Consider the following 11,987-nt stretch of genomic DNA (forward strand, 5'->3'; position numbering starts at 1 on the left):
TGCTAAAATATTAAGCTTCAATGAAGATGCTTGAAGATTATTTTGTGCTTATGTAATCCCAAGATCATTTTCCCAATAACACAATTCACACCCTCAAATTTTATTTTCACCACAAAGGTTCAATGCAAATAATGGTTGGGTACAAACTGATTGTTGGAAATCCTTTTGACATCTTGACTATTTGTGAAAAGCCCTTCATATAAACTACACAGAAATTAGATTTCATCTTATTGAAATTAATATGAATTTTGATCAATCCCACTAAAATTCCACAAGAGTTTATTAAGATTTCTTGAGAGTCTACAAGCACCAGTTATGAATAAACACAAATATAATGAAATATTTTAACCTAATAGCTGCATCAAAAGCCAGATGCCTTAGTTGAAATTTTATCAGCAAAACTCAAATAGTCCAACATTATTTTGCAAGAAATGGAAGAATAAACACTCAAAATGCTCTGATGCATCTAGTTGATAATGTGACCATCACAAAGATTTATAGTGTTGTGTATAAGGAGAATTCACAAAGGAAAAAGAATCAATTTGAAAACACATCTACTTAAAGTTAATGGGTTAAAAATTCCCCCAATGAATCAACTTTCATTTCATTTCAAATTTCATGGTAGAGAATGTGATTCCATGATATAGTTCTCTTTATAGGACATACAAGTTTGGATAATCCAGCAATATGATAGTCAGAAATGAAACTTCTACCACAACAAGTTTTATATGTTTGGAACAATGTCCAAAACAGGGAAAAATGTAGACATTTTAGAAATAATGTTGAGGATCATCGCCTTCTCTCTTCTTGATCAAAGTATATTTATAATTGATATAGTCATAAATTTGTCCCATGGTGACACTTTTAAGTAGTATCTTGAGATTTAGCTAAGTTGACTATAAACTGTGCTTGAGGTGCTCAAGTACAATCTAGCCTAACCTGGAGCCCTAAAATATGTCAGGAGTATGATTCTGAAGCTCAGGCAAGTGCCCAAAAGTCCTGGGTTCTAGTATCAGTCACAAATATACTGTACTTCAATATATTTAAGATAAGCCATAATCGCTGCACTTCAATGCCATAATCCCATGTCCTGTAATGAGATATATATATATTCATTTCAATTTTTTTTAAAATGTATATTCAATGTATATTTTCAAACCTTCAGATTGCTGCTTTCTGATTATATTTAGTGACAAATTACTGGCATATTTGACTAGCCTGCTTAATTATAAAAATATAGTGTTGCAAATAGTGAAAATAATAAGAGTAGAGAATAATAATAATAATCCATGTATCAATTATCTTTAACAAGTCTACTTTTATTGAAATTCAATATTTAGGATTTATATGAAATTTAAACAATCCTTTCATTTTTATTAGATCTTCAACAGAAATATTATCTCATTAGCTTCTAAATTCTGTAAATGTTTGTGCATAGCTACCTCTCTCTGATATACACTTCTTGAAACTCCTGTGACCTAAGTGATTGCGTTAAACATGGAAGAGTAGTCTGGGTAAAGCCTTCTTTCACATTTGAGCATTGTTGACACAAGGGTAGTGCACTTCAAGTTTGCTTGCTTTTGCTTAACATAGGCTTGGTTTGTTTTAAAATAGATACAGAAGAGATTCAGAATCAGTTTTCAAGGAATGAGCTAATTTTTATATACTTGAATTGCCTTCTCTTGCTTTGCTTTCAGTTTTCAAAATAATAACTAAACTTTCCTTCCTCAGTTGTCTATATCAGTATTTCTCAATCTTGATAGTTTTAAGATGTGCAGACTCCCAAAATTCCCCAGCATGCTGAGGTTGAGAAGGTTGAGAAATACTGGTTTATATAGTCATCACCAAGGCTTTCAGTAAAAAACAAAAGACAAAACCCACAGCCTATTCACATCCTTTTAAAAATCACTTTGTCTTCCTTTTCTGTTTACCTTTAGATCAATGCCTTAAAAGAAGGGAAATGAACACGCTATTAGTTCAATTATATAGTTCAATTATTGCATGAAGATTATCCATTCTGAAATTGTAGAGAACTATAATAAGCCATCGCAATCAGTAGCACAGTTAATAAATACCTGTCCTGGGTTCTGCACATGGGTCCTCATGCTCAGCTGCATGCAGTCCTAAAGTTCTCCCCCAACATTTCCCCATCAGCACTCAGTTGGCACACTCAGTGCAGGATCTGGCCTGCTGCCCTCATGTGACCCTGGGAGAACCGTCTCATAGACCACACTAATTTATTTATATTTATTCAGTGGAAAGGACATTTATATTTATCAATAAAGAACTTCTGCAATAGAGGTTAATTAATGATGATGGCTGTCATTATTTTAAGGAGCTGTAACTGTGGGAATTATCTCTTTTGTGTATTTGTGTGTGAGAGCAGGGGACCCTTAGAATTGACTATCAAAACTGAAAACAGTTTCCCATCACCCTGAGGTGAGAAATACATGAAATTTATGGAATAAATTCTAAAGCAACCACATTGCAGTAAAAAATTATAGAAAAAAACCTCCAACCCTGAATTCAACTCTACCCATAAATTTGATGTAATCCCATTCTCTCTGATGCCCTCTGAACCTAACGAAAAGTTTACTTACTCCTCTGTGATACTAATTAAAACCAATGAAAAACCCTTTTTTTAAAAGTAAAAAACATAAGATGATGAAGCGCACCAGCCCAGTACCAGCTGGATGTTTCAGGGCAAACAGCGCACAAAGTCAAAAGCAACACAACCAGTATAATATTAATACATAAGAAGGATAACAAATGAGATAGGCTGATTTATAAATTTATAAGTAATGGCTAAAAGGATGAGAGTTATTTGACCTATGGTTTCAGACTTCATACTTACAAGATTTTATTTCCTTTTTTTTTCAATTGCCAACAGTTTCCGGTTCTAGATTAGCAAGAAGTCAGCTGAGCAGGTTAACCTGTACATGAAATTTCAGCTCCTTAGAATATTCCCTGATAGCATTCAGGTACATAATATTAGAATCATTATTTACATGTCCACAGATATAGCACAATACAACTCAAGCTCTTTTTAACTGCATATTAAAATCACTGGAAGTTTTATCTGACTGAGATGGTATAGGTTCTCCTGCTTGAGCAGGGGGCTGGACTAGAAGACCTCCAAGGTCCCTTCCAGCTCTATTCTATTCTATAATTTTAATCCTATTCAGATGTTTTCTATTGGTCTATCTAAAACTCACTTGTCTTCAGCAGTAAAGGAGGAACTTCTTGTCCACCCTATCCTGCAATTTCTTAAGAGATGAGGATTTCAGAGAAGCTTTGCTAATGTTGCTATTTTATTTTGACAGCTTAGTAGTAGAGTTAAGACAGGAAATCTTTAAAATTTCATATTTTACAAATTTGTTTGCTTCCTCATTTTTGGCAGCCACTTCAGCTAGCAGGCCAGGAAAGATACAAGGAAATTTCCATGTACTAGCACATAGAACTGTATCCACTGCAGCTTGACTTCCAGTCTGCAGTCTGCAGGAAAATTATGATTGCTGAAATGCAATCATAATTTGTTTATTTTAAGAATATTACATTAATTTACATTAAACATCTAGTTAATTTTAATAGCATTTTTGCATAACCCCTGAACTTCTGAGAACAAATGCTCTCTACTTTAATCCTACAGAATATGATCCAAAAAACAATAGATTCATTTCACATTAAAGTTTTCTGTCTTTAAGATGAGTTTTGCAAAATTCATTGCCAAGATTCAGTTGAACACTGAGTAATTTTTATTCAGCACAATTTAATCCAATGGAAAACTTTCTTCTTTAGGTTGACATCTCAGGTAACCAATGAAGAAAAAAAAAGTTGGTGTTGCTCTTTGTACAATCAATTGTTCTGAGTTTTCCAGCCTATGTGAAAAGTGAGGAATTAAATAAATAAATAAAAAGAAGGCAAGCCATGCCATTAGTTAGATAAATAGCACACTATACATCCTACTCTATATATTCAGGTTACTGATGCCCATGCATTTCACCAATAAAGTATGTTGTTATTGCTGCTGCTGCTGCTGCTCCTGCTTACTTTGAGATCTACTGAGTTGGATTAATCTGAATATTCTAGAAAATGTTTGAAATGCCACAAAGATTTTAGAGAACCTAGAATATCAAAAAGGCCCATATTAGGCATATAATGGGGGCTGAGATACATAGGCAATCATATACATTATAAGGTTGGTCTCTGAGAGTTATCCTCAGCACTGAGAGGGGCAAAATTTTAGCAAGGAGTTCCTTAATCAGGTGGCATTGCATATGCTGTTCTCTCAGCTAAAAGATTCATTCCTCCCACTCCATTTTTTCCTTCGAAAAACAAGGGAAGGAAACTGATCCAACTGAAAAAGCTCCTCCCCCTCCTCTTCCTGCTGTAATTTCAGTCAAGAGCAAAGAAAGCAGAGCAATATGCAATGAAAACAGTGACTAAATGCTTTTTCCAAAATTAATGTTGACAAAGTAGGAAGAATGGTTTCATTACAATAGCTCCACAGTAGATGCCATTACTATCTTCTTTTTCCTTTAGGCTGCCTACAGTTTTGAGAGTAAGTTCAATTGAACTCCATGGGTCTTTTTTGTGAGCAGAAAGTCACAGGATTTTGTACTATAACTCCCAATTTTGTTTCAATGCTTGGATGGAGACAGAAGCAAAGAGGGCGCCCACAGCATGATGTGTAAATATTCTTATTTCTTATAATAAGATTAAAATTAAAATTTGCCCCCTCAAATTTTCTGGAGAAAAGTCTCTGCATTAAAGCTTTTAGCAGTCTGTCCTGTGACCATTGGCAATATGTTCTAGACTAAATTTATGCTGTTATCATGTGTCTTCAGCTCAAGATTATATATTGAGACAGTTCAGTTTCTGTTCTTTTACTCTTACAGTAGAAGAGAAATGAATGTTGTGGCATAAGTGTTTTTGGAGTTTCTCCAGTATTATAGTTCTTGGCTTGCTTGCTATCTCAGTGCTCCTTTCCCATCAGAAAAAGAAGAGGATGAGGGCACAGCATGGAGGAATTAGGGAATGCTTTGAAACCTCTGGATCAAAAGTCTCCTATCATCCAACCATGCCACCAAATACAACAGCAGAAAAATTACACTAACACAATTGCCTTTTCAATGGCTAGAACAAAGGGGAAATACCCCCCCTACACACAATCATTTTATTCTTTCCCCTTGTCAACAGCAAAATACATACCGAGTTGGTGTCATATCATATAAGCAAACTGAATTTCCAGATAATGCTTGTAAAACATTCTACTGCTGAAAACATTTGATTGACAAATATATGGTGGCAAAATGATTGAACAGACTAGATTAATAGATGAAATGTGGTTGTTTTATAAATAACTCTTTTGTTAAAGGGTAGTGTCTAGACCAAAAGACTCCTAGATAGGTGAAGAATGAAGCTAGCCTAAAAAAAAGGTGAATCTTCCAGAAATACCAGAGAATATGCAATATATGTTAAATGAGAAGATAACAATGATGGAAATTACAGAAGCAATAAAAAGGCAAAAGAAGGATAAAACTCCAGAACCTGATGGTCTCCCAGCAGAATTTTATATAGCTTTACAAGATATAGTAAGCCCGATATTGAAAGATCTTTGTAATGAAACCTTTTTGGCAAAGGTCCGGCAAAGGTCCGTTTCTGTCCGGGAATTTGGCAAAAATGCCAAATTCCCGGACAGAAACAAATATTTCTCTTATACCTAAAGGCAATACTGACCTCATACAAATTAAAAACTATAGACCAATATCATTATTAAATGTGGACTATAAAATATTTACAGCAATAATAGTGGAAAGAATGAAGAAATTTTTGAATGAATTTATTCACTCAGACCAAAATGGCTTTTTGCCTAAAAGACAGATAAAGAACAATTTAAGGATTATTTTAAATGTGTTGGAATATTATGAAAAGCATCCGGGGAAACAGATGGCACTTATATTTTCGGAAGCACAAAAAGCTTTTGATAATCTCAATTGGCAATTTATGTTTCAACAGCTGAGGGAGATGGACTTTGGTGAAAACTTTATAAATGCAATCCAAGAAATTTATAATAAACAATCAGCAAGGATACTTTTAAATGGAGATTATACAGACAGTTTTGATATTAAAAAAGGCACAAGACAGGGATGCCCTCTGTCTCCTTTGTTATTCATTCTTACTTTGGAAGTGCTGGCTAGGAATATTAGACAAGATTTGGAGATTAAAGGACTGGAAATAAAAGACCAGAAATATAAATTACAGGCTTTTGCAGATGATTTGGTTTTTATCTTAGAGGAGCCATTGGAAACAGCCACTAAACTTTTGCAGAAAATCGAGAAATTTGGAGAAGTGGCTGGGTTGAAAATAAATAGGGAAAAGACTAAAGTACTTACAAAAAATCTAACAGAGAAACAGAAACTTCAACTTGTTAAAAAGACAAATCTCCAGATAGCTAAAAAAGTTAAATATTTAACATCAAAATGTATAACAATAAAAGAGGACAACTATGAAAGATTATTGAAACAAATAAAACTAGATCTGGAAAAGTGGAAAAATCTTCAATTATCATTGTTAGGAAGGATAGCGACTGTTAAGATGAACATTTTACCTAAGATACTTTTCTTATTTCAGACAGTCCCTGTCAAATTTTTTGATGATTTAAATGCAACAATAACAAGATTTATATGGCAAGGAAAAAAAGCAAGAATTAAAATTAAATTACTACAAGAATCTAAAGACAGAGGGTGCTTTGGGCTCCTGGACTGGAGACTTTATTATCAAGCAGCTATTTTGCTTTGGCTCAAAGAATGGATTATGCTGAGAAACAAACGACTTCTTTACTTAGAGGGACATGATTTGCAACTGGATTGGCATGCGTTTTTGTGATATGAGAAAAATAAAGTGCGTAAATATTTTCAAACTCATGCCATAAGGAATGTACTACTTTTAGAATGGGAGAAAATTAAACATAAAATCTATACGAAAATACCTGAGTGGCTTTCAACAATGGAAGCATCCAAACTTAATTAACTATGATAAACTTGTTATGTATAAAGACATTTTAGATAAAGATGGAAAACCTAAAGACAGGCAAGCTCTTCAACAACATGGTATTGATTTAACATGGTGGTCTTACCTGCATATTCAAACAAGATATGAGAAAGATGTAAAACTAATGGGATTCTACAAATAACAGACACCATTAGATAAAATACTTTTAAAAACAGATGAAAATCTGATTAAGAAACTTTATAAATTTTTGCTAAGATGGAAGATGGAAGAAGAACAAGTAAAAGAAACAATGATAGTGTGGGCAAGGAATTTTGGTTATTCTATAAACTTAGAAGATTGGCAAAAACTTTGGGATCAAAATATTAAATTTACTAAAGCAGCTGCATATAAAGAAAATTTATACAAAATGTTTTATAGATGGCATATGACACCAGTTAGATTAGAGAAAATCTTTAAAAACGTTTCAAATATTTGTTGGAAATGTAAACAAAAACCAGGCACTTACTACCATCTTATGCCCTAACGCTAAGAAATTTTGGTTTAAGATTCATATGTGGTTAGAAAAGATGATGAAAATAAAGATAGAATTTAAACCGGAATTGTGTTTGCTAGGAATATTAGGATCTAATTATGGAAAGGAGAATGAGTACTTAATATTACACGTATTAACAGCTGCGAGAATAGTATTTGCCCAATTTTGGAAAAACGAAAATCTACCATCTGACCAGATTATAATAATAAAAATACTTGAATGTGCTGAAATGGACAGATTAACTTTAGAAATGAAAGAGAAAGAAGACTCAATCTATTTTAAAACATGGGATAAATTTTACCAATGAGTAGCAACATGATAGAATGAGAAAACGTTATGAAATTCAATGGGATAACTGTTATTTTGTATTTAAATTTTATGTTTATTTCTATGAATTCTTCCTTTTTCTTTTTGTGATTTTAACAATAAGTAACTATAACTAATAAGTAATATATTAATGTGTTAAAGTTATTTGATTAATTAGTAATATAATTGGTAATATTATATCAAGTATTGTTATCTTATATTAATTATCATGATTGAATATGTATACCCTGACGGGTTTACTTGCTGAAGCGTTGATTTACTGTGGGGGATAACCCCACTATTGTACTGATCCCTTCTCTCGGTCTAACCTTTCTTGTTTGTCACCCCCTGTTATACCCTTATGGACCCTACTTCCCCTTTATCCTTATAAAATCTAATAAAATATTAAAAAAAAGAAGAATGAAGCTAGCCAAACCTAAAAATTAGAAGTTCAGCTGGTGGGACCAACACATTTAGAGTTTCCTACAGTGAGAAACTCCATCCTCTGGCTTGGGTTTCTGGGCAATAGGGAAAGTGGGGTTGGGTTTCTTTAGGGTCTATTGGGTTTGCACTAGCACTTTTTTTTTTTTTTTTACAGGGATGGCCTTCTCTCTAAGCATGATGTCTGATGCATTCTGCCAAAGACTGAGCAGAGAGGTAGGGGGAAAAAAACCCAACAAATGAGTGTAATGAATCAGGATCTGCTACAAATAATATTGTCCCAATAATACATCTGGGCTCTTTTGCAAGTCCTGTTTGCTTGCAAACAGATTTTGTATAAAAGATATTGTCAGACAATTTCACCTACTGAGAAGATATATGGCATTTCTCATATGAACTTAGTTTTGATTCTTCTCTGTTTTAAAGCATCCTTTCTTTGTTCTCCAGAAACTGGATTATTTATTTTCTACCTCTGTGGTTTGCATTTTAGATGCTGGGACCATTAATCACATTCTTACAAAGCAACATGGTGTTAATTTTGTTTCTTTTTTGGGGGGGAACAAATTTTATTGTTTTTTTAATTCTTAAGACAAAGTACTCAGGACACACCGTGGTGCTGGGGTAATCAAACATCCAAAAACAAAACATATATACATAGTTCAATCAATACATCAGGTATTCCCTCTCTTTTTCCCTCAAATAGCATAGTATATTTAAAATAATCCAATTCTAGCTTAAATTTATTCAACCTGGACTTGTTTTAAAGCTTTATAAATTTACAATACCGTAATCAAATTAACTTTAAATAAAAACATTATCAATTCAGGTATCCCTTCCAAATATATTCTAGTTCCTTAATTTTATCATAAATCTTATTTATTTCTTCTTCCACTAATATCCCCTATTTAAAATAAAATAGTGATCTATCCTATACATATCTAATCCATCAATTAATCAATCTCTTTAAGCTGACAGAATAATATCAGACCTTAAATCATTTCAATCCATTGGGCAGAATTCAAATTTCATCCAGTTAGTTATCATAACTAATAACATCCATGTCATCAAACAAATACATCATCTTATTAAATTAACTCAATTAATTATTAATTCAATCCAAATCTAAAACATCTCTTCAATTTTCTTCATTCCATTACATAATAATTTTCATACAAATAAACCTATGGTTTAAAAAATACATTCTTAATATTCTAGATTACCTTTAATCCATTATTTAAAAATATCTCATTTTTACGCAAAAATATTGATCTAACCTATGCATATCTAAATGTGTATATCTATCTATCTATCCTATACATATCTAATCCATCAGTTAATCAATCTCTTTAAGCTGACAGAATAATATCAGACCTTAAATCATTTCAATCCATTGGGCAGAATTCAAATTTCATCCAGTTAGTTATCATGGCTAATAACATCCATCTTATCAAACAAACAAGTCATTTTATTAGATTAACATTCAATTAATTATTATTTCAATCCAAGTCTAAAACATCTCTTCAATTTTCTTCCTTTCATTACATAGTAATTTTCATATAGATAAACCTATCATTCCAAAAGATACATTCTTAGTCAATTTAATATATATCTTCCATTAATCGCCCATTTTTCTCTTACTTCTAACTCATAATCTTAATCCTTAAATCAATCCATAATTCTAGATTGCCTTTAATCCAATACATGAAATTTTAAATTTCATTTTTCAATCTTATTCTAGCCTTCCTCTTATGCCAGGCAGGTTTCCATAGCAGAGCTTCCCTTCCAGCTGATAAATCTCTTTTTGTTGCTTGTAATATCATTTGATTCGATGAAAACCATCTTGGCCTCTGCATTGGCCTCTGTTTCCCTTGTCCATAAAGCCTCGTTGCTTCAAAAGTTCAAAACTCAGTCTTTGCTTTTCCTGGTCCTCAAAGCCATAATTGGACTGCTTATAAGGCAAGATAAATTTCTCTTTATTCGCAGTTAAGTCCTCTTCTGGTATAATCTGTTTTGTAGAATAGTCAGATGTAATCTAAGAGTCAGTTTTGAAGTTTAAGGTAGAAATTCTGGCTCTTAATTCTGTAGTAAACTCTTTCATTGTAGTACATATTTCTTCTTTAGTCTCATAGATCTTTTCCAGTATAAGTTTATAATTTAAATGTGAGTGAGGCTTCTCCATTTTAACAATAGTTGAAGAGAAATCCTTTCCCCCCCTTTTTTTTTTTGGTGGAGGCTACAGCTAATAACAGTTGAAGAATATCCACCCCCACAAATCCCACAGCTGGATCAAGTTATCTTTTCTCTTGAAAAATAGTTTGAAGGCCAAAACCATCTCATCTCCAAATAGTCAACAATTACAATATTAACTTTTGACCAATAGATGTCCTCAGTAAGCTAAAAAGTCTTTTTCAAACGCCATTTTTTGCCTTTTTTCTATTTTTTAAGGAAAGAGTGGAAAAAGAAATACTCTCCCAATATAAGATAATAATACCGCTCCAAAAACAAACAAACAACGTGAAAAGATAGAGTACCTCAACGTGAAAAGATAGAGTATAGTCTTTAAAAAAGTTTTATTCTGTCCTTTTGTACAACGCCTTTGTTCCCACGCATACAAAAGCCGCTTTTTCCAAACGGGGAAATAATTCCAATGAAGCTTTTACAGGCAAAAACAGAGAGGAACAAAAGAGGTCTCATCCGGATCATCCACGGTGGGTCTGTTGCACTTAGATGTAAGTGTGACTTTCGGCTGGTACAGCAGGGTGATCGGCCATCTTGCAGGACGATCTTTGCTCCGTCGGCCCTAAGGAGATAGCTGGAGACACAGGAGAAGCTGCCGCCCTCCCATATCTACCAGCAAACCTCCTCCTCAGTGGTCGCCCCTCCAGGGCAACTTTTGACCCCCTAGGGGGTCTACCGGCGAAGGAAACTCCGGACAGCGTGGAGACGAGTATCCAGGCACGACCGGCGTCGCCGCGTACTGGAACCGGAAGTCTTAATTTTGTTTCTTATAGATTGCTTGAGCCTCCTGGATAGTATGTATGATATCTGTTACTGAGCAATAAGAATAATTCCTAACAGCATGCTGTGTTTATCCCATTTTTGTGAGAAAAATAGAACTCTCTTCATATTTAGCACGCTCAACATATATTTTATCAGACAAGAATATAACACAGACATTGGTTCTTCTTGCAAAAACAATATTTGTTCTGACAAAGATTGGTGCCCTACAACATTCTTTGATCAAGGTCAGTTTCCTTATTCACCCCATTCTCCAAACAAATCCTGATAATAAATCCCAGTATCACTGATTAGACAACATCAGGGATTAGAATTCTACCTACAGGCAATAGTGGGATTCACCTGTTCGCACCACTTCGGCAGAACCAGTAGCTAATTTTTTGTTGCCCAGGCCCAGAATGAACTTCTGGAAGCGGCATCCATACAGGGACCTGGTTGTTCACATATTTGAATCCCATCACTGCCTATGGTATATCTATGGGCAAGAATATTTTATTATACTCTGGTTAATCAGATTGGAATTCTTGTTCTGTACTCATAGAAACAAACACCAGACAATTGCTACAGCTGTTCTCTGACTTTAAGTATGAATTAAAAGAAAATACAAATTCCCAGGGTGTTTTTAATATAATTTGAGTATATATATATACATACATACATACATACATACATACAT

Source organism: Protobothrops mucrosquamatus, unplaced genomic scaffold (assembly GCF_001527695.2).
Source record: "Protobothrops mucrosquamatus isolate PMUCROS unplaced genomic scaffold, P.Mucros_1.0 scaffold_262, whole genome shotgun sequence".
Taxonomy (NCBI): domain Eukaryota; kingdom Metazoa; phylum Chordata; class Lepidosauria; order Squamata; family Viperidae; genus Protobothrops; species Protobothrops mucrosquamatus.